Consider the following 22,496-nt stretch of genomic DNA (forward strand, 5'->3'; position numbering starts at 1 on the left):
AAGATGGAAGAAAATATGAGTGCAAGATCTGGAAGGGTCCCCAGTGCAGGAGTTCCTGTCCCCGTGGAGTTGGGATGTGCCACCTGCACCAACTCATGCACTCCCTGAAACCCACACTTTGGGAAGTTTTGTGGAGGCTTCATCACATCCTCGCCAGCACTTGTGGTTTGTTAACTATTAATGATGGTGGGAATGCAGTCACTGTGGAAAACAGTATGGAATTCCCTCAAAAAACTAAAAATGGAACTGCCTCTTGATCCAGTGATCACACTGCTGGGATTATACCCAAAGAATCCTGAAACACCAATTCAAAAGAACCTATGCACCCCTATGTTCATAGCAGCATTACTTACAATAGCCAAGTGCTGGAAACAGCCTAAGTGCCCATCTGTAGATGAGTGGATCAAAAACTGTGGTGCATTTACACAATGGAGTACTATGTAGCAGAGAGAAAGAAGGAATGAATCCCTACCCTTCTCAACAGCATGGATGGAACTGGAGAGTATTATGCTTTGTGAAATAAGCCAGGCAGTGAAAGACAAATACCCTATGATGTCACCCATAAGAGGAACCTAATGAACAGAACAAACAAACAAGCAAAATAGAACCGGAGGCATGGAAACAAGGAACACACTGACAATGACCAGAGGGGAGGGGGTGGAGGGAAAATGGGGAAAGACAGGAAAGGGTTTAGTCAAGGAACTAGTATAAATGAGCCGTGGACTTGGACAACAGGGTGGGGATTGACTGTGGGCATGGGGTGTGGGGTGTGTGTATGCAGGGCAGGGGAGAGCAACAGGAAAAAATTGGGACAACAATAAAGTAAATAAATAAAAGAATAATAAAGAAAGAAAAAAACAAAAAACAAATGATACTCTTATCATCCAGGAAAGTCCTGGGGGATTTAGTTCTGTATCAGAGGCTCTCATCATTAAATCACTCAGGAAATTCCAAGAATTTTAGGAGCTCTATGTCAGGAATGGGTCAAAGACCAAATATTAGAACAAAAGGTGCTCCTAGCACCTCTATCACCCTGAGGATTGTGAGGGTTTTGGAAACTCTGTGTCAGGAACCGGGGTCAAAGATCAAATATCAGCAGAGACTGGGGACAGAGACCAATATACGTATTTCTTATTATTTCACATATATCGTTCTTCTTTTGCCTTTTCAGTAGTTTTATGTTGTTGACAATTCTTTACGTTAACTTTTTCCTATTAATGAAACCACTGTGTGGTTTCTCTCACTTGGTTGGGCTCTGATAGATACATTATCGTATAGCTTCTGGGTTTTGTGATAAAAGACAAAACTTTCCATACTTTCTTGTAGTCCTTTTAGGATTTTTATTATTACATTTAAATCCTTGATTCACTTGTTAATAATCTTGGTAAAAAGCATGGTATGGACCTATCCTAATATGTTTTTGCAGATGGCTACCTAGATGTGTCCACACAATTTATTGAAGAATCTGTCTTTCCTTCATTGATTTGAAATGTCACCTTATCATTAACTACATTTCCATTGACATGTGCATCTATTTCTGGGTTTTTAATTTTGTTCCATTGTTTATTCATGTGTCAATATTATACTTTTAATTAGTTAAGCTTTGTAATATATTTTCATATCCCACAACGCTAATCTTGCCTCATATTCTTTTATTTTTAGAATTTCCCTGGCCATGCTTATTTATTTGATTATTTTCCATAGGAACTTTAGAATCAGCATGTCTAACTAATTAATTAAAAATTAATTAATTATTAATTAATCTCTTAACCTTGATCATGGTTTGAATTTTCATTTGTTCCGTTTTTTTCAGTTTTCATCAAGAAAGTTTAAAAACATTTTAAATGAATCTTGTTCATTAAAGTTTAATTTGCATTCCTATACTTGTTATTAAGGTAGAGCATCTCTATCTTTTAATTGGCCATTCATCCCCCGCCCTCTTATTTTGTGAGTAGCCTATTTATAACTTACTGCCGAAGTTTTACTTGGGCTATTTCTTTTCTTATTCATTTATAAATGTTGACTTATATATCTTACATAATCTGGATACTAATTTTTTGTCAGTTATAATAATTGGAAATATCTTCCCCCAGTCTATTATTTGCTCTCCATTGATACCACTTGATTTTTAAAAGTTTAACTTTAATATATAATAATATTTACCAGTTGTTTTGTTTATGGTTAGTGCTTTCTGGGCAGGGTTAATAGTGAAGGACTGGCTGCGTGGGGTAACTCTGGCAGGCTGTGGGCTATCGGGGTGGTCTCAAGGTGCCTGGCCCTGGGCCTGGATGATCTAGGGCTGGGGACATGTGGGCTTGGTATATGGGAGCTGGATAAAGGGGGTGGTTGGCTTGCCTATGAGAAGCATGCTCCCAGGTAGGTAGGTAAGTTGTTTCCTAGCTTTAGGAATTAGCTGGTCCTGAGAGAGGCAGTCTCTCCCCGAATGTGTAAAGCTCCCAAGTGCCAGAGCATCAGGAATATAAAAAACACAGTTAACAAAGATACCAGGTCTTAAGGATGAACTGTGAGTTTCTGTTTGCCTTCTTGTGCTTTTGCCTTGTGAACAGCATACCCCATTGGTCTCAGGAGAATAAGAGACACAGATCAGAGCTGCCCAGCCAGGCCTCAGGCCTGTAGTCTGAAGTCCAGCCAGGCCAAGGGCAGGTCTGCTGAACTCCAACTGCTTTCGGTGTGCGGGCGAAACAAGCGATTGCTGTTTCAAGCCACCGAGTTTAAGATGTCGCACAGTGTTACTGTGGTGATACGTTACTGATACAATTCATGTGTTTTATAAAATGACACTTTCTAATTTTTTTAAATGGAATTTATTAGGTCACATTAATTTGCAAAACCATATAGGTTTCAAGTGTTCAACTCAATAAAACATCTGCACACTGCATTGTGCTCCCACTGACCCAAGCAAAGACTCTTTCTGTTCCCATTTCCCCCCCTTTGCCCCCCCACCTATCCCCACCCCGCTTTCCCTCTGGCCATGACCCACATGTTGGTAGGGGAAATGGCACAGAGAAGTTAAAGAACTTGCCCAAGATCACACAGCTAATAAGTCAGGGTTTAAACTCAGGCAGTTGGACTCCAGGGCTTTTCTGTTGCCCCCTACACTCTGCAGAGCTGGTGCTTGTGGTGTTGTGTGTGTTGGGAGGAGGAAGGACTGAAAAACTAGGTTTGAGGACTACAGAGGCAGAAACCGCATTCCAGATCATAACATACACCTGATGTGGTGAAGGCAGCGGGAGAAACCCTGAGGCTTGGCTGCATCGCTCACCCCACTGAGGCAAGTACCCGTCAGTACCCCGGGAACTTCCACCGCTGCCGACACTCACCGACCGCGCGGGGTTTCTGCTTCTTCACATCGCCACTTTCTGATTCAAGGTTTAAATGCATCTGATTGGCGGAACCGAGGCCATGTGCCCCCATACCTAAGCTGAAAGGGAGTCTGAGGAATAACTTAGTTTCTTTAGTGAGATACAGATTCTGCTTCATAACGTGAGGATCTAGTATATACAAAGATGTTCAAATGCTGGGCAGCTAGAAATAATGACAAGTGCCAGTATACTAGATATTTTGCTTGTGTTTTTCTTTTTATGGAAAGGGACTTTGTGTTATCCTATTGTATTCTCCAGTATTATTTACCAGGTGTTGGGGAGGTGATTAAATTTCTCACTTAATATAATGATGATTTCTCATGGTAGGTTGATGAACCATATCTGAAACTTTCAGAGAGGAATGAAGATCACTAAGAAATCTAGACTCAGCAGAATGTAGTGACTGAATGTAATTCTTGGTTGTTTCCCTTTGAGGAGTATGTTAAGTGTATCAGGTAGTGTTTGCTGTATAATAAGTTACCTTAACATGGTGATAATATATTATTTAATGATTCTGTGGGTCAACAATTTGGGCTGGCTCAGTTCCGCTGGTCTTGGCCAGGCTCACTCAAGCTTCTGAGGCCTTCTCCAGTTTTGGCGGCTTTCAGTCAATGGCTCTGCCCCCCGCCCCTCATTTCTGACTGTTGGCAGGGGTGAACACAGCAATTGGTCATGTGTCTCTCACCATCTGGCTCATTCACCTAGCTCATCCACATGGCTGAAGGCAGGGTTCCCAGTAGAACAAGTGAGCGCAAGCTTCAATGTGCAAGCCCTTTTAAGTGTCTGCTTGCTTCAAGTTTGTTGTTGCCACATGAAGGGACATGACGCCAAACCCTGAGTTAGTACGAAAGGGGACAATGGCATGAGAGCTTGAGAGCCGATTGTTAAATTTCCAGGAACTTCACAAGCCAGTTGTTAAACTGCTCATAGCTTGAAATTGGCCAACATGGGATGTTTACCCACAGAAATTGGTAAGTGCTATAATCCAGGGCTTATCTCTCTCTCTCTCTCTCTTTTTTTTTTTCTTCGGAGAACCAGTTTACCACTATGTCACTAGGACTGTCTGAGGACATGGATACCCAGAAAGGAATTACTGCAGCTGTTTTTGAAACTGTCATAGTGAATGTGGTCTTTCTTTATAGTTGAGACTCACAGTTCTCAAGCACAACCGTTACTGGAATGGTGTGTATACAAAGATGGGTTGTGTATGTGTTGCTCTGTCAGAGGTTCACATGGTGGTGGTCATTTATGTTTTTTAAAAGCATCCTTTAGCGTTTTCCAGTATGAGACCTGCCTGAACCAAGCTAAGCCACTCTTGGTGACACAGTGATTTATCCCAGGGACAAACCCATAAACCAAGCGAATTCAGTCAGAATAATTCCCCAGGGTATTTTTCCACACTGAACTTGGGACAGGAAAGTCCCTCTTAGAAATTGTGTTGATGTGAGCCAAGGGCTGCCAGCAGTCATAATTACACTGCTGTGGGGGGCAGTCAGCCTAAGTAAGAGAGAACAGCTAATGTACAGAGATTTGCCTGAAAGAGAGGCAGGCACAGAGAGAAGGAGACCGAGAGAGAGAAAGTTGGTTACGTCTAATACAATGCGTATATTGTCTAAAGTAGATTCAGCATTCTGTCACTTACACCCAAACAGTCCTGATGAATGCACAAACCCGCGTATCTTGTTGCAGAGGTGGAGAAACTAGGGCACGGGAGGGATAACATTGCTGCGCAAAGACAGGATCTGGGTCAGGGCACGGAGCGCATCCCTGGGGGGTTAAGTCAAACAAAGGAGGGCATTGCTAATATCGCACGAAGGGCTCCTCTGAGATTTGTAATTCCCTCTCTCCCCCGCCCCCTGTGTCAGTTCAAGGTGTGGTTGAAGATAATGGAAATGACTCCGGACAATTGAAGCAGAGCGACGCGTACTATGGGGAATTAGGTGATTACAGAGTTGTCGGAAGGGCAGGAGGCTGAGCTTCCAGGAACGGTTCCCCTGCCCAGGAAATCATGATCCCAGCGCCTTGCTTCGGGATCTACCACCTTGTCAATGGCAATTCACATAAAAAAAAAGGAAAGCTGTGTGCTGTCTCTCTGCAACCACAAAGCTAGCACCCACCACTGAGATTCCTGTTTCTGCAACCACAGAAAAAACAAATACCCCCTTGACTGTGCTTGCTGGCAGAGACGCCTGCAGCCATGGGGCAGCAGCACTACCCGCCCCCTGGTCTCACTCCTGAGAGGCAACAACATTTTCTTCTGTATCCTTCCAGAAGATTTCCAAGCATACACGAACATACATGCTTGTGTGTGTATGCATACATACATGTATAAAACAAATGGGATGACACTAAATATTGGTCTGAATGCTGATTAATTTAAAGGACCTCTATTTGGATACCTTCTCTTTCTTTCTTTCTTTCTTGATGCCTTTTCTAAGTAGGAACAAAAGAATAGGACTTGGTTTCTTTTTTCATGACTGGGTTTCTTAAACAGATCACTCTGATCCCTAATTTTAACATGGAATCAGAGTTCTTAGGAATAAATTTAAAATATTTAGGAACAACATTAAGAATTAAATAAAGGAAGAGGCACATAACTTGAAAATCACTTTAAAATGAAGTGTCTTCTTGAAAGGAAAGTTTGGATTTGTATACACACATCTTTTTCATTTAAAAGCAAAAGTCCTTATAATTTATAAAGATGAAAGTGTATATTCATTAACTTTAAAAAAACAGAATTTTATAGTTCTATCTAAATTCTATCTCAAAATTTATAGAGCAAAGAGCAAGTACATTGTTCTTTTAACAACACAGCAGAAAGGGCAAAATAAAAACAATTTAAAATAATCCTCCAAATGCTAGAAACTAAAACAATCAAACAAACAAAAAAACTAAAAATGTATTAAAAAAGGAAGAAAAAATTCTGAACCTAAGAGTAAATAGCATTTATGGGCTTGATTTCACATAAGAGATCATCAGATAAATATATCACCTAGTCAATGCCACTAAATCAGACTCTATGGAGTTCAGTGACGTAAGACAAAGAAAAGTCTAAATGAGGGAAAAGAGCAAGGAAGTCACTTGGCAGAGAAGAGCACTGGCCTCAGTCTCACTTCTCGCTGGGCACAGGCGGGTCCCACTGGCCCTGAGGGGCGGGGCGCGAGGGGCAGGGGACACTGGGCAGTCCTGGGTTACTGCCTTTGTGTGGTGACCTGCTGCGGGAGCCCCGTCTCTGTCTAAGATTCATCGATCCTGGCGCCACTCACGACTGTTAATCATCAGAGGCCCAGGAGTGGCCTCTGAGTGTGAGCCTCACACAGGGAGAGATTCCACCCCGTCTCTATGGGCAACCAGTCCGCTCTAAAGTCAGGTCACCCAGCCTCACGCTCCCACACTGGGGACGGCCCCCTTGCCAGCTGTTCTGGGAGTGTGGTGGGGCCTGACTGGGTGGGCCAGGGAGGATGGGGGGCATCAAGTGAGGGCCACTGGGCTCAGATAATGGGGGGCCCCCCAAGGGAGGACTTGAGGCTTGAGTTCAGCTGCAGCTCTGGAGAGGAGAGGAGAGGAGAGGACAGTGGCGCTCTGGAGCATGGCTCTGGCGCCTTGTGGTCAAGGACCGAGGACCAGAGCAGCTACCCAGGGGACCTGGGGTGTGAGCAGCAGGCCTGGGGGGCGCGGATGGATCTGAGGCTCACAGCAAGGGAGGCGGGGCCTGGTCTTCCTGGCTGCAGGCGAGGGGCGATGCCAGCCCTGGCTCTCAGGGTTTGAATCCTGGTGACCAGGGATTGCAGGTGGCATTCCCTGGAAAAGGGTCTCTGAGACAGAGGCTCACATTCCAAAGATTGGTTGGACAGTTCTCTTGGGCTCCCTCTGGGACGGAAGGGAAGGAAGCAGCACTGGGAATACGGAGATGTTGCGGCACACCGGAGCCTCGTTGGAAGGCTCAGCCGACCCTGCTGGGATGGCCTTGCAGAGCTGTGCCAGTGTCTGTAATGGGACTGGCTTTCACGTCCCACAGTGATGGGGGCCTCCCTGGGGAAGGAGTGGTCTCACCTGAGGGGGCTCCTGCACCTGAGGATGCCCAGAGGGGTGCTGACAGCTGGGGCTCCCCGCCAGCAGCACTGTCAGCAGTTGGAGCGTTAAACCCATCATTCCTGAGGGACCGTGGTGGCCTGTCACAGTGTCTGCCACAGTAAGGGGACATGGTAGGGCTCATAGCAGTGGGCTTGGGGAAGGTGATATGTTTCGGACATGCTGAGTTAGAGGTGTCTAAGGGATGGGCAGGTGGGGCATCCAGTGGACTGTGAGTGTATAGGCCTGAGGCTCTGGGACAAGGTCAAGGACAGAAATACAGATTTAGTGAAAACGTAAAAATGGAGTGGAAGTCAGAGGAATTGACGGGGCAGTGAGCTCATTCATTTGGCAGCTGGTCCTCAGAGGGTCCTCGAAAGAGGAGGCACCTGAATAAGACCAGCGGAAACCAGTGGGTTCAGGAATTCCCAGCCCGGCTGGAGCTCTGGAGCTGAGTGGGAGCCCGGGTCACACACAGCCTGTTAGAGCTCTTGGCGGCTGACCTGCCCATCAAGTGGGAATACTGACCGCATGATGAGAAACAGCACCGCCCAGGGCATGGGGATGCTCACGCGGAGGCCTCTCCCTTCAGCTCCCTGCAGCTCCCACATCCTCCCTCCGCCATCTCCCTCTGCCAGTCCTTTACTTTGAGGTCTCTCTCCCCCTTTCTCTCCCTCTCTCTCTCCCCTGTCCAGTTCCCTTTCCTTCCCTCCCTCTGAGCCCACTAGAGGGCAGCAGCTTACAGTCCAGGCCCCAGCGTCCACTCTTAGCCTTTGCCTGTGCTCTGCCCTCTAGTGGCGGGGTTGGGGGGCAAGCACCAAGATTGTCTCAGGTTCTTGGGGCTCCTCACCCAAGAGTCAGGCCTCTTGTCTGGTGGGAAATGCCATGTTCAGAAGAGGGCGCAGGGATTGCTTCTTCTTTGCCCTGCTTTGCTGAAGCATGGAGATACAATGGCCAGCTGCCCCTGACTTGAACAGGTGGGGACACTGAGGCTCAGAGAAGGGCCAGGACCTACTGTAGATCTCTGAATGGACAACCCCTTTTCCCTGCTTGCTCATGGGACTGGATCTTGTTCCTGCCATTTGTGTCCCAGGGTGTCCTTGAAAGGATTGTTTTTGGAAATAACAGGTTTTAGCATCGTCCAGAGAGTCAAAGGCCCAGTGCTGGTCCCAGGGCTGTTCCATTCCACCTCACCTGGAAGCCCCACCTAGGCCGGGCTGCCTGGGTGTGTGAGTCCTTAGGGATTCCTGAAAGGCCTCCTTGTGACCGACCACAAGTCAGAGGAGCTCCATCTGAGCAGGGGCCTGGGCCTGCATCCTGAAGCCATGGCCAGGCCGAGAAAGACCAAGTTCTACCGAGTGAGATCTCAAATAGGAAATAACTTGGTTGGCGAGGGTGTGTGCTGGGTTTAAACCCCAACAACAGCAGGTTGGGGACCAGTGTGCTTGCCTGGAGTTAGGACCCAGCTGAAACCCCCGCCCCCACCCCCCGCCCCATTCATACGTACAATAGGCCAGCTTCAGAGCTGGGACCACTTAAGGGGCCGCCTCCGCTCCTTTGGGCCCAGAGAGCAGCTCTGGTCAAGGGGAGGTTTGAAGAGCCAGGCCTAGGAGGGCAGGGATTTCAGTAGCAAGTCACTGCCCCGACCAGTGTCCTGCAGACCTCTTGGTACTGGGATTCCTTCCCTGAGCTCAGCCACATCGTTCTGTAGAACTAGCCCATTTCACCTGCTTCTGCTGAGCTGGCTCTATGGCTCCTATTCCTTTTGAAGGGAGATGGAAACCCAGCAAGAGGTGAGGCCTGGGTAGTCCTAAGAAGGACCATTAAAGAATGGCCCTGGCTGTAGCCTGGGAAGGCCAGGAACAGAGCTCCAGGTGGCTTGCAGCTCTGTCCTGTGCCCGCAGTCGTGGGGCAGTTCCAGCCTGGTGTCTCTCTCATCCCCATGGCCTCCTTTTAGAGACTGTCATGAAGACCCTGACGGAGAATCAGGTCCAGAGGTTTTGTGGACATCTGGTTTCCTTACATTCACTTTTTGTTTGTTTCACTTCAGTTTTTCCTCTTTCCTTAAATTTACCAAAACAGAAGAAATGCTATTATTTATTCCAGTCATTATCTTTCATCTGACTCAATGCCATATCCTCCCAGGGTTGCCCAAAATAGGGAGCCCTGGCCTGTTGAGATGCTCCTAGAGTGTGGGGGGATGAGGGAAGCATTCGGGGATTTTAAAGCAACGTCTTTGGTAACCTCTACTTTTCGGCTCTCCTCTGCTCTCATTTCAAAGGTAAAACCTGATGAACGTGCCCCAGAGCTTCTCCCATACAGAAGTCAGGTTTCAGTTCAGTCTATGGCCGCCCCTGGGCCCCCCTTCCCCAGGCAAGAAGGGAGACGTGTCGTGCAATGGATTTCACCCAGACTGGAGGTAGATAGCTCACTTCTCGGGCTCAGTGGGATGTAGGAAGAATGACAGAGAGACAGGAGAAACGAGAGATCAGACAGGTGTGTCTGGATTTCCTCTTCCTGCCCCACATCCGGTAGGAGTGTTGTATAGACAAATAGATTAAGGGGAAAACCAAAAGCAGAGGGGCTTTCTACCTTACTCCCTGTTTGCAACTGTGGGAAGAGACCGGTGATCAGGGTGACCTTGACAGATGGGGACAGACCCTGCAAATGTCCATGTGGTACAGCGTTTAGAAGCAGGACCTGAGTTAGTGCCTCCAGGTCCCCATGTGGAACGGAAAAGACCTAGATGTTCTTGCATGCTTCATAGCAGGACGTGCTTGGAAACTCAGTGGGTGGCCATTGCGGGGAGGCAATCTGGGGTACCCAGGGTGACTGAGAGATGGCTAGCCTAAGCTTTGGGCCAGGTGGAAAATATGGCTGAGCTTCCGCAGGTTCTACACTGCGGAAGTGAATCAGTCGGAGTAGAACCATTAACACCTCCCAGAGCCAGAACGGGCTAAAAATGTACCAGCTGTAGACCAAGGTGAGGAGTGTCTGCATGACACCAGTGTCCAAGTAGACAAAGGGCGTTGTGAGGAGGGCAGAGGGCTCAGGGGCAGAACGCATTCTTTATCACACTTCTAAGGCCCTTTGCCCCATGGCTGTGCAGTCACCTGAGACCCCACTTTGTACACAGAGGAGCAGACTAGAGAGGAAGTTTGGTGTTCACCTGAAGAGACTGAATTATTTAAACATATTGTTTTGTCTAGAAAAACTGGAGATACCAATAACAAGCAAATTTAAGTTTTTCCACCCAGAAGCATGGGGTTATCTCAAATAAAGAAAATAAAGAAGCTACATTTCCTTGACACAGTTAAAGAACAGCTTGTGAATTTGTGACCTGCCACACCTGGTAGGCAGAATGTTCTGGTCTAGAGGGGCAATCTGCAGTTTTTTTTCCCATGGGGTTGCCTTCCTCTACGGTTGTTCAGATCAGGGGGTACAGATGAGGTTTTATAGAACATTGATCTCTCTGCATGTCCACTTGTCTCCAGAACACTGACTCCAAAATGTTATTTTTTTTCTGAAGCTGGTTCTTTTCCAAGTATATGTTATACACTGGATTCTCTGGATTTAGAGATTAAGGGGAAGGTAATTTATTCACGTATTTTCTTATTAACACTTGTACTCACTTATTCATTTATTTCTAATCTATTTACTTATTTGCTTACTCATTCATCTGTTCACTCACTCTCTCCCTTGCTCACCCATTCTCTCACCCCTCCAGAAAACATTGTCTGGTCACCCTTGCTGAGCTCCACTGTAAAAAAGGTGGCAGCGAACTGGAATGGTTTCCATCTTCCAGGAGCTCCCCTGGGGAGAGAGAAAGCTAACAGAAGGAAGCAAGGAATTAGAAAATGAAAGAGGAGGTGGTAAGGGCCAGAGAAGGTACAGAAGCTCAGAAGAGGCGGAAATCTCTGGAAGGGCAATCTCACGTGGATACTTTGCTCTTGACCTGCTCTGTTGGGAGTGGAGTCACCGCCCAGCATGGCGGGAGTCAGCAGCTGGCTCTCTGGCCTGGCCCCCACGCTGCCTTACTTTGTGCTTCGGTGTTGTCACCGTGCAGCGGGATGGTAGTGTTGTCACCGTGCAGCAGGATGGTGCTGGGTCAGCTCATCTGCAGGGCCTGCCAGCACTGTGCCTTCAGGAGCTTCAGTAGGGGGTACATTTGTGCCTCACTGGGGATAGGGTTATATTTAGCTAGTCTTAGATAGAAAGTCTGCATTTATAAACTGTCTCTCCCGCATCCACAGCACAGTATTTTTTGGGTGCTTGGTGTTCTTTACGCAGTGAAGTGAGCCAGCGCCAGCAGATGGGGCTCCCCAGAAGCTAGGAGTCGCGGGATCCAGCCTAAAGCGGCATGTCTGCCTGTCTGCTCTCCCAGCAGAGCAGCTGATAGATGGGAAGTCTGGCTCGCAGACCCGGGTAAGCACCATTGCAGTGCCTGTGGCCTTGGGGATAGTGGAGGGACAACCACAGGGAAAGACTGGACTTCTTGCTACCTTGGTGCTGAGGATGCAGAGACAGATTTCCCTTAAAGGTACCAGAACTCAGGCTTTGGGACCCTTCACTTGCACAGATCTCTTCTAAAGCCCTGTAGCCAATCATTTTAAATAAAAAATTGAGATAAAATTCCCATAACATTAACCATTTAAATTATTTTAAAGGTACATTTCGAAGTTTTTTTTGTATATTCATAATATTGTGCATTCATTAGTACTAGCTAGTTCCAGAGTATTTTCTTTGTCCCCCAAAGAAACTGATTCTCATTAAGCACTCACTCCCCACTAATCCACTTTCTGTCTCTCTGATTGACCTATTCTACATATTTGATTTAAATGCAATCACACAACAGGTTTCCTTCTGTGTCTGGCTTCTTTCACTTAGCATAATGCTTTCAAGAATCATCCATGCAGTTCTTTTTAAGGTTAATATTTATAATATTCCACTGGATGAATACCCCACATTTTGTTCATCAGTTGATGGACATTTGGGTTTTTACCTTCGGCTATTTGCTGCTATGAAACATTTTGTGTAAGGTTTTGGGTGAACATATGTTTTTTAAAATCCTTGTGGGTTTATGCCTGGGAACGAAGTTGCTGGGTCATATGGTAAGTTTATGTTTAAATGTTTGAAGAACTGCAAACTCTTTCTACAGTGGCTACACCGTTTTACATTCCTAACTACAATGTATGAGGGTTTAAATTTCTCCACACCTTCACCAACGTTTCTTATTTTCTGTTTTTCAAAGACAGCCATCCTAATGGGTGGGGGGAGGGATCTTGTTGTGGTTTTGATTTGCACTTCCCTAATGACTAATGATGTGGGACATCTTTCCATGTGCTTGATGGCCATTTGACTATCTTCTTTGGAGAAATGTGTATTCAAATCCTTTGCCCTCTTTAAAATTGGATTGCTTGTCTTTTTGTTGTTGACTCAGAAGAGTGCATATACTCTGAGTACTAGACTCTTATCAGACATAAGATTTGTGAATATTTTCTCTAATTCTGTGTGTTGTCTTTCACTTTCTTGATAGCGTCCTCTGCTGCATAAAAGTTTTAAATTTTGATGAAGTCCAACTTAGCTCTTTCTTTTGTCACTTGTGCTTTGGGGGGCATATTTCAAAGTTCATAAAAATTTACAGCTATGCTTCCTTCTAAGAGGTTTATAGCTTTAACTCTTACACTTAGATCTTTGAGCCATGCTGAGTTAATTATTGTATGTGGTGTGAGATAGAAGTCCAAATTTAGTCTTTTTCATGTTGATATTCAGTGTCCCAGCACCATTTGGGGTCATCTTCTAAATTATATAGAAAAAAAGAGGAGGTAAAAGCAAAAAATACGTTAATATTGTCTTTGATAGTTACTTATGTTGCTACATTTACCAGTGTTCTTTATTTGTTCATGTGAAGTTGAGTCACTGTTTAGTGTCCTTTCATTTCAGCCTGAAAGGCTTCCTTTAGCACTTCCTGAAGGACAGGTCTGCTAGCAGTGAACTATCTCAGCTTTTGCTTAACTGGGAACGTCTTGATTTCCTTTTTTTTTTTCTTTTGAAGGATAGTTTTGCTGCATATTGAATTCTTGGCTGACATTTTACCCCCAGCTCTTTTATATGTCATCTCACTGCCTTCTGGCCTCTCTGATTTCTGATGAGAAATTGGTTGTTAATCTTGTAGAAGAACAAGATGGATTACTCCTCTCTTGCTGCTTTCAAGATTCTTTCACTGTCTTTGACATTTTTTTTTCCTTTTTAACAATTTTATTTATTTACTTTACTTTCAGAAAGAGGGGAAGGAGGGAGAAAGAAAGGGAGAGAAACGTTGATGGGTTGCTTCTTGCAAGCCCCCAACTGGAGACCTGGCCTGCAACCCAAGCATGTGCCCTGACTGGGAATCGAACAAGTGACCCTTCAGTTTGCAGGCCAGCGCTCAATCCACTGAGCCACACCAGCCAGGCTGTCTTTGACTTTTGATACTTTGATTATGAGGTGTCTATGGCACCAGGTTATGAGGTGCTCCTGGCATTTTCACAGGGATGAGGTGCCCTCAATAGAGTGTCATGGGTATAGGACAGGGACCGCAAGTGACAGCCTGTGGGACAAATCTGGCCTTCTGCCTGTTTTTCTTTCCTAATGGCCTGTCTGCTAAGAATGGTTTTAGTATTTTAAAGAGGTTTAGAAATCAAAATAAAAATACTGTGCGACATGGGAAAATTATATAAAATTAAACTTCCATTGTCCATAAGTAGAGTTTTGCTGGAACATAGCCACACGCATTCATTGACAGATAGTCTATGGCCCTTTTCTCCCAGCAATGGTAGAGCTGAGAAACTGAAATAAGGGCTGTATACCCCGAGAAACCTAAAATATTTACTGTGTGTTTCTTGACAGAAAGAATTGTCGTCCCTTGATATCAGGCGCTGGCAGGGAGAGTGGAAGGAGGAGGGAGAACAAAGTGGATGCCCCATATAGACTGAGGCCGGTAGGCTGGTTTTGAGTGCAGGTGAGCTGTTTCCCACAGATTCCCTAACATACTAGGGCACGGTCCGCAGGGGTCTGGAGATCATGCATGATCAACAGGGCAAGAGCGGGAAATGTGAGTTTTGATGTGAACATAACTTCATTCATCTCCATAGGATGGTGGCAGGTAAGGACTTTTGGTTTATCCTCATGAACACTTTGGTGGGAGAATCACTGGCCCCCTTTTACTGATGGGAAATTGAGGCCCTGAGGATCTAAGCAAAGCACAGTGATGTAAGTCACAGCTGTCTGGTCCCTGGATGCCAAATTTCTTCCTGCTGTGCATCCATTCTTCTGAGCCTCTAACAGTTCACCTCTGCCACTCCTATTACCTAGGGTGGCAGCCCAGGGATATCATAAGGGGGGACCCTGCTTTGGAGGGTCTCAATCCTCACAGGCAGGCCTGACCCTGGAACTGAAGGCCATGCTGTGTCAGAACATGGAAGGGCTGCTGGAGTGGCTAAGTGAAGCCCACAGAACCTCAAAGTCTCCAGTTCTCCCCACCCAGGAAACCCTTGAGGTGAGCCCTTCCCCGCTTTACTTCCATTTGTCCCCTTCTTCCTTCCAAGCTCCTTAACTTGGCATTTAGGGTCCTTGTCTTTAGACACACCGCTTGACAAGATGAGGTATTAAGAACAATCTTTATGTTCTCATAGCGTTCCTCAGCCACAGGTGCCCCCGCATCTGTGTGGTGAAGAATTAAACCCTGCGCGTGGGGAGGTCTGGTCCTTGCCCTCAGCTTCCAGGAGGTGATCTCTAATACCCTGGGACATCAAGCTTGATCACAGCATCTTTGTTTGCCTCGGAGCCTTAGGCTTGCCTGATAGTAACAACGTGATTTTGGATGAGAACTTTGGTAGGAAATCCCTCGCCTTTTCACCTGCCTGAATATCTTCCATTCTTCAAGGAGGCCCCAGTGTAAGGACCTGCTCATTCTGGAAGCTTTGGCAATGGCTCCTCTCCCCTCCCCACCCTTGTTAGCCCCTCTGTACCTCCACTGCTCTGACTGGTTCGTGCCCCTCCCCACCTCCCAGCACATCTGCCTGTTTGTGTGTCCATGCTGAGGGTCTCTGAGCTCATGGAGGAGGGACATGTGTCCTGCCAGGATGAGCTCAGTGCTGTGCTAAGGGGCCCAAGAAGGACCTCACTGGCTAGTACATGGCCTCTGCTCTCTGACTCAACAGCAGAACCTGGGGTGGGTGCTGATGATTGCCATGCCCCTGGTCACAGGCTTGCACCTCCTGGTCAACATCAGTTACCTGCTAGTGTTGTCACTCAATGAAGTCCTTTCCTCTGATGCTATGGCTATGAGCTGGGGGTGAGTGAGCATGTGACATGTTCCTAGGCCTCTGGGCGGATGATCAGGATGGGGAAGGAGAGAGTGCCCCGTGTGAACTGAAACTTGCTCCAGCAGCTGGCTTGCTTGGTTTCCTGGGGGCCCTTGTGGCAGTCTTCCACGTTGCTGATGGAGCTCCCTCCCTCGATCCCTCTGTCGTCCTAGGAACCAGGTTCTGGGGGCCTGAGCCTCGCTGGTGCACTCTTGACACTTGGCTCTGCCAATGTGACATTCTTCAGAGGAAGCCATGTGTGCTATATGGCCGCAAGAGAGGGCCCTGTGGTGAGAGATGGGAGCTTGGGCTGGCAAGGTGGTGGGGGCTGCGGACGGGGCACTGGGTAGGACTGCAGGCTAAGCTTTCTCCTGCTGGAAGCCTAGCATTTAGCATGAAGCAAGGCTTCCCCTCTAAGACGCAGCCCTCTCTCCTTCTGAGAATGGGAATCGAGCCTTCCATGCATCTGATCCGAACTCCATCCAATCCCTTTATTTCAGGTTTTGGGTGATCACCATGTTGGCTCAGACTGTGGAGGGTGTGGGTGATGGGGACGTTTATGCACGGCAGTGGTGTGGGGGCAGCAGGAGGCACAGAGGCACAGCAGGAGCAGAGCCAAAATGTATCCTGCGGGCCACTCCCCACCCTGGGCCACTCTCTGCCACTCTTAGCTTTTGCTGTAACCATGCAAAAGAATAGGCAACCCTCACATCTCAGGGTCTTATAACAAGCAGTCCACGTGGCCATGAGTCAGTGGGTCAGCCATGGCTCGGCTCAGGCTGGGCTTGTGTCTGGATCTTCTCATTCCGACTGTGAGTCCTGGGGGCATGTTTTGCCATAGCCATTGGCAGGGGCTCAAGAGACCAAGCCAAAGCACATGAGTGTGTGTAGAGCCTCTGCTGTGTTACTCCTGCTCGCAGTTCATTGGCCAAGCCCAATGTCCATGGATAGGAAACTCGATTTCTCTCCCAGAGGTGGGGGGATGGAGACTGTTTGCTGAGAAATAGAAGTCTATCATAATAGCCCGTTATCCCTCCCCATGCTCCAGCCATACCCGTCCTGCGCTCTCCTCCGTCCTTCTCTGTGTCTCCCCCACCCCGCCTCTGTCCCTCTTCCTGTCCTGGGGGTGAGCAGTACAAAGTCAGAAGACCTGGCTTGGCATCTTCTTCAGTCTCTAGGCTGCAGCCCCACCCCGCAAGCTATTTGGGTCTTGGTTGGCCCCTTTAATGTGTACTCTGAGCCTGGTCACCCCAGGTGAGACACAGACCTGGGAACTAGGGACCCTTAGGTTGGGCACACTGGTGTCCAGAGTGGGTTTGGCAGGGGAAGAGGACTGGCAGCTTCCTGGGGCAGACGTCCACTGTGGCTCCCCTGGGGGCAGCCTGACACCTGACTTGGCCCCCCAGCCCCGACTTCTGTCCATGGTTCACGTGCATCACCTCACACCAGTTCCGGCCCTGGTGTTCACCCCAGCACTGGCTTTGGCCCTGCTCATCCCAGGAGACTTCAGCACCATCATGAACTCCTCGAGGCAAGCGAGACTGTCCTCCCAGGCTCAGTATCTTGTGGCCCCTATATGTACATACTCACATATGTGTACATATGCATATATGCATAAATATATACATGCACACTTCTGGAAGTCCCCTGTGCGTGTGCACACACACACTTCCAGAAGTCCAGGCCCAGGGGCCCTGTATTTGCGCACACACTTCAGCCATTCTCCTCTAGTTATGTTTCCAAAGTTAAATGTGGCTCCCTCCTCTCTTGCTCTGTTTACAGAAATTTAATGAGACAAATGTTTCACCAAGAGGCAGATGAGTTAAAGGCTTGTGTTGTCTTTGTCACTTCTTTCTTTTTTTTTTTTTACTCTGTCACTAAGGTAACGTTAAAGGGTATTCAGGATTTATTCCCAATACCGTAGCCCTTGGCTCTGGTGTGATTTTTCCTTTGGCATCTGGTCTGTGTTCTGGAGTCTGACATATGTCTGTTGAACTCAGGGCAGACCCACAGCCAAGCACAATCAGTGATTGTATCCAAGTGGGGAGGTGACCTGACCCCCTGGAGCACCTTCTCTGGGGCAGAGATGATGGGCTGCTGTGCTACCCAGTTGTAATTTTATAGCCTCATATGAAGCTGGTTTAGTGGGCAGATCCTTACACCGACAGGCCAGCAGAGAGTCTGGGTGCAAAGGGAGTTCTCAGTCATTTTTCTAGCATCGCATGTCTCTTCTGTTGTCATAAGTATAATGAATCTTCTGGAACAGGCTACACAGTGCTCGATGTGACTTTCTTCAGAACATGAAGTAACAGACACAGTTTTTCCTGTCTTTGCCTGTGAGAAGGAACAAAATCATTCTGCAGTGAGAATAAAATCCAATCCATGGCGACCGCAGGGGGTCTTCAGCCTGAGATGGGGGAGCGTGGCTGAGCATGTCCCAGCACAGTGTGAGAACACTAGGAGTTCATTTCATCTCAGCTAGGCCCCAACATCTGCGGTCTCGACCACCTCCAGAGGTGGCCTGGTCTGGACGCTGCCTCCAAGTTAGATGGGGTTTTCATCAGGCCTATCAGCCACTCAATGACCCACTCTGGGAAAGCGGAAGTCAGCAGATTGGGTGCTCAGTGACCACCCATCACCAGCTCTACACTGGGGGGATCAGCTATGAGGGTGTGGTCCCTGATAAGAACACAGGTTTCCTTGAGATTCCATCAGACTCTCTTTTTTGGGGAAACACAGACACTCCTCCCTCCCTTTGAAAGTTATCCCATATTCAGCCAGAGGCGGTCAGAGGCTTGATTAGGAGCCACGTGGTGACTGCTCTGTGCGGTGCCCCTCTGTGCCTGAAGGTGGAGGCGGCGGGAATGGGTCAATGTTGGCCCTCCGGTGCATCCTTGTCCTCACTGTCCCCGTCTCGCCTTCTGTCCTTGTCTGCATGCATCAGAGGAGCTGGAGGTGGCTGCCAGGCCCTGGATGAGCTTGTATCTCTGCGCCACGTTTGCACCCAGTAGGCCAGCTTGTGGTAGGTCCTGGTAGTGAGCAAATCACGTTTGCCTTTCAGCTTCCTTGCCTTTGTCATCTATGGATCTAGCATCAGCCATCTCCTCTATTTGCGGATAAAGAAGGAGACTCTTCCCACCCTTACAGGGTAGACTTCGGGGCAGTCATTGGGGTTTTTCAACCCTAGGCTATTGCATGAGGCTGGTCATCGGACCACAGCCTCTTTCAAGACACAGAAGAAGAATGTGAGGGTTGGCCACTGTCATCTCTGGCAGAGAAATCTGTATTTCCTGGGGCGTGAGGGACGCCTGCAGCACAAGGCATCGACTCTGCTTGCTGGGGACTCATTTCTCCTCTGGCAGACCCCACGGGGGAACAACGGGAGACAAATGCAGGAGGAGGCCCACACACAGCTGGATCCACAGAGCTCAGAGGGGATCAGGCTGGTCTCAAAGTGTCTGCTCCCTGAAGGATCCCCTGTAGCCCAACAGGAGGCTCCTCTGGCCAGGCAAGGTATGGTGATCATGGCAGGGAGGAGCTGGTGGCAGGTGAACGCAACAGGAAGCAGGTAGGACGGCCAGCCCAGGGGTCATATACCACCTCCCGTGCACGTCTTCACCATCCAGGTCTCTGCCCATTGCAGGGCCCCACCATCATCCCTGCCATCATGCTCCTTGCTTCCCTCTACCTGGTGCTGGCACTTATCAGCAGCCATCCCCAGACGGAGCTCCTCTACATCTTCCTGTTCCTGCTCAGTGGCTTCCTGCTCTATTTCCTGTCAGTGCCAGGCCGAGTGTTTTCAAATGGCCACCTTGCCTCTCCAGCTGCTCCTAGACATTGGTCTATGCCCTGCAAAATGTCAGCTGAAGGGCTAGACAGGTCTGCTCCGCCCTCCTTGCTGCAGACGGCCCAGTCCTCATGCAAGGGGCCTGGCCAGCTTCTCTGTAGTTGGCTATGCATAATTCTAACACGCTCCTCAAGTGCGTGACACAGCTGTTCTGGAGTTCTGGGCTAGTCACCCAGCTCAGTGTCCCCCTCCTCTCCCCTGCGTCTTCCTGAGAACTGCTCCTTCTGCCATGCTGAATGGGAGAGTAAACAGCATCTTTAGAGCTAGTTTCCCACTAGAGACGATTAGACCAGGATATTGCCAGTGCTGGGTGATCTGGTCAAAGATGCACAGGCAGAGAAACACTCAGAAGGTGAGACAAGAACAGGGTGGGAAGGGCCACTAGACAGAGAAGAGCACTGGCCTCACTCTCCCTTCTCACTGGGCCCAGGCGGGCCCCACAGGCCTTGGGGGCTTGTGAGGGACAGAGCCTGGCGCCACTCACGACTGTTAATCATCAGAGGCCCAGGAGTGGCCTCTGAGTGTGAGCCTCACACAGGGAGAGATTCCACCCCGTCTCTATGGGCAACCAGTCCGCTCTAAAGTCAGGCCACCCAGCCTCACGCTCCCACACTGGGGACGGCCCCCTTGCCGGCTGTTCTGGAGTGTGGTGGGGCCTGACTGGGTGGGCCAGGGAGGATGGGGGCATCAAGTGAGGGCCACTGGGCTCAGATAATGGGGGGCCCCCCAAGGGAGGACTTGAGGCTTGAGTTCAGCTGCAGCTCTGGAGAGGAGAGGAGAGGACAGAGGCGCTCTGGAGCATGACTCTGGCGCCTTGTGGTCAAGGACCGAGGACCAGAGCAGCTACCCAGGGGACCTGGGGTGGGGGCAGCAGGCCTGAGGGGCGTGGATGGATCTGAGGCTCACAGCAAGGGAGGCGGGGCCTGGTCTTCCTGGCTGCAGGCGAGGGGCGATGCCAGCCCTGGCTCTCAGGGTTTGAGCCTGGGTGACTTGGTGAATGTGTTGAAGTTCATGGACATAGAGAAGTGGGGGGCAGGAGCAGGTCTGGAGGAAAGGGAGGCATTTTACTGTGTTTGGTTGGAAATGCTGTGGGATCTTCCTGTGCAGATAAGCAGGTGAGTTTGTGTATCTGGAGCTCAGACACCCCATGGAGGCTGGAGACGCATACACAGGTGTAAAGGTGGGAACAGAAGCCTTGGGACTGCATAAGAGTACTGGAGACATACAACGTTTGATACCATAAATAAGCTGTTCGAGGGAGGGACCAACCTCATTGAAATCTACCAGGCCTGTTTACAATGGTCTGCACCCCAGCACACACACACACGTGCTCACTTCCTGCACAAGGTCACGGTACTCACATCCCAGGCTGAAGACTGGAGACTGTGCCACTCGGAGGAGCTCTCAAGGAACTGTCCTCATAACATGGGGGTGCGGCTTGGTTCACACCAGCCCCCGGTGCCCCGAGGGTACTCAGCTCCTTGCTGCCTGGGGAGCCTTCGCCGCCTCCTGTCCCTGAAACCCCTCCTCTCCTTACCCACCACACTCAGAGCCTTGGCCCTGGGTGCGGCCTGGGTGGGGGCGCAACACTCCATCAGTGCTTGGGAGCCTGAGGGGATGTTTGGGTGCTTTGTTTCCCAGCCTAACACCCCTGGGCCTAGGCCCCTTGGGGCTGGTCCCTGTCCCCAGCTGCCCCTTTCTGGTACTGAGGGACACAAGGGCCATCTGACCTTGCCTGTTGTCCCCTGGGAACCTTCTTGATACTACCTGCCCACTGGTTTACTGGGTCGCCCTGCCCTCCCCCATCCCCATTTCCAGCCTTTCAGCTCCTGTTCTGTATCCATTGCTTTCTTGTGGCTGCCTTCCTCTGAGGATGAAGAGAGCTGGCATTGTCACCTGATGCTTCCAGGTGGGTGGGCTCTTGCTGGGCAGAAGCTGGCAGGATGCCCCGAGCAAACAAGAATGCCTGCCGGAATGCTTCTGGTGCCCCCCATCGGCAGAACCTGCCAGGAAACCAGATGACAAGGGCGACGCGGAACTCGCTGAGCTCCCGTGGCGCAAAGTGAAGTACGGGCTGGGAGCTGAGACGCAGCAGCCTGCGGGCACAGCGCCCTCTCCCAGCTCCGCGAGCTCCGCCTGCCCTCTGTCTGCGTCTCTGCGCAGGGGCGGTGCCCTCCAGGCCGCTGCCTCTGGATCCAGTGCCCGCTGGGCTTTCCCACGAACCCCAGGCCCACTTCTAACCACCACAAACCAGCTTGCAGGGAACTCGCTCTTCACATGCCTGCCTCCCTCCCTCAGCGGCGGGCTTCTGGAGGAGGGAAACTTTATCTGGCAACGTGTGAAATTATTGGGGCAAACCGCACAGCGCAGTAAGGCTTTGCGGAACCATAATTTCTGAAGCTGCAAGTGCTCTCTGGAAGACAGCTGGGGAGTAGGTGAGGAGCTTTCTCCCCAGTTCACTCTCATACGGAGGTTCTTGCCTGGCTGGCTTTTCTCTGACAATAATAATGATTAGCATTTGTTGAACACCTGGCTGGGACCAGGTGAGCTCTTTCCACTCCATGTGTATCAACTCATTTAGTCTTTACAAACATATAAACTGAGGCACAGGGAGGTTAAGCAATTTGCCTAATGTCGCCCAGGTAGAAAGTGGTAGAAACAGAATTTAAATCCAGGCAGTCTGAGTTCCAGAGCCTAGGCCCTTAGACACTCCTTTGCCCAAGGATAATGGGAATTAAGAAAATGTGGCTGACTTATACTGATGCCAGTGGTAATAACAATACTAAAATCAAACAATACTTCCATTGTAAATACCTCCCCATACCCTTACTCCACTCTAGGAATAATTCC

The 22,496-nt window shown here is 49.0% G+C and overlaps 1 pseudogene; it reads left to right on the forward strand.

Annotated features, from left to right (window-relative positions):
• The first annotated feature begins 11,551 nt into the window (after positions 1–11,551).
• LOC150005660 (b(0,+)-type amino acid transporter 1-like) lies at positions 11,552–19,674 on the forward strand (annotated as a pseudogene).
• The last annotated feature ends 2,822 nt before the right edge of the window (positions 19,675–22,496 follow it).

Source organism: Furipterus horrens, unplaced genomic scaffold (genome assembly GCF_987537825.1).
Source record: "Furipterus horrens unplaced genomic scaffold, mFurHor1.1.pri manual_scaffold_6, whole genome shotgun sequence".
Lineage (NCBI taxonomy): Eukaryota > Metazoa > Chordata > Mammalia > Chiroptera > Furipteridae > Furipterus > Furipterus horrens.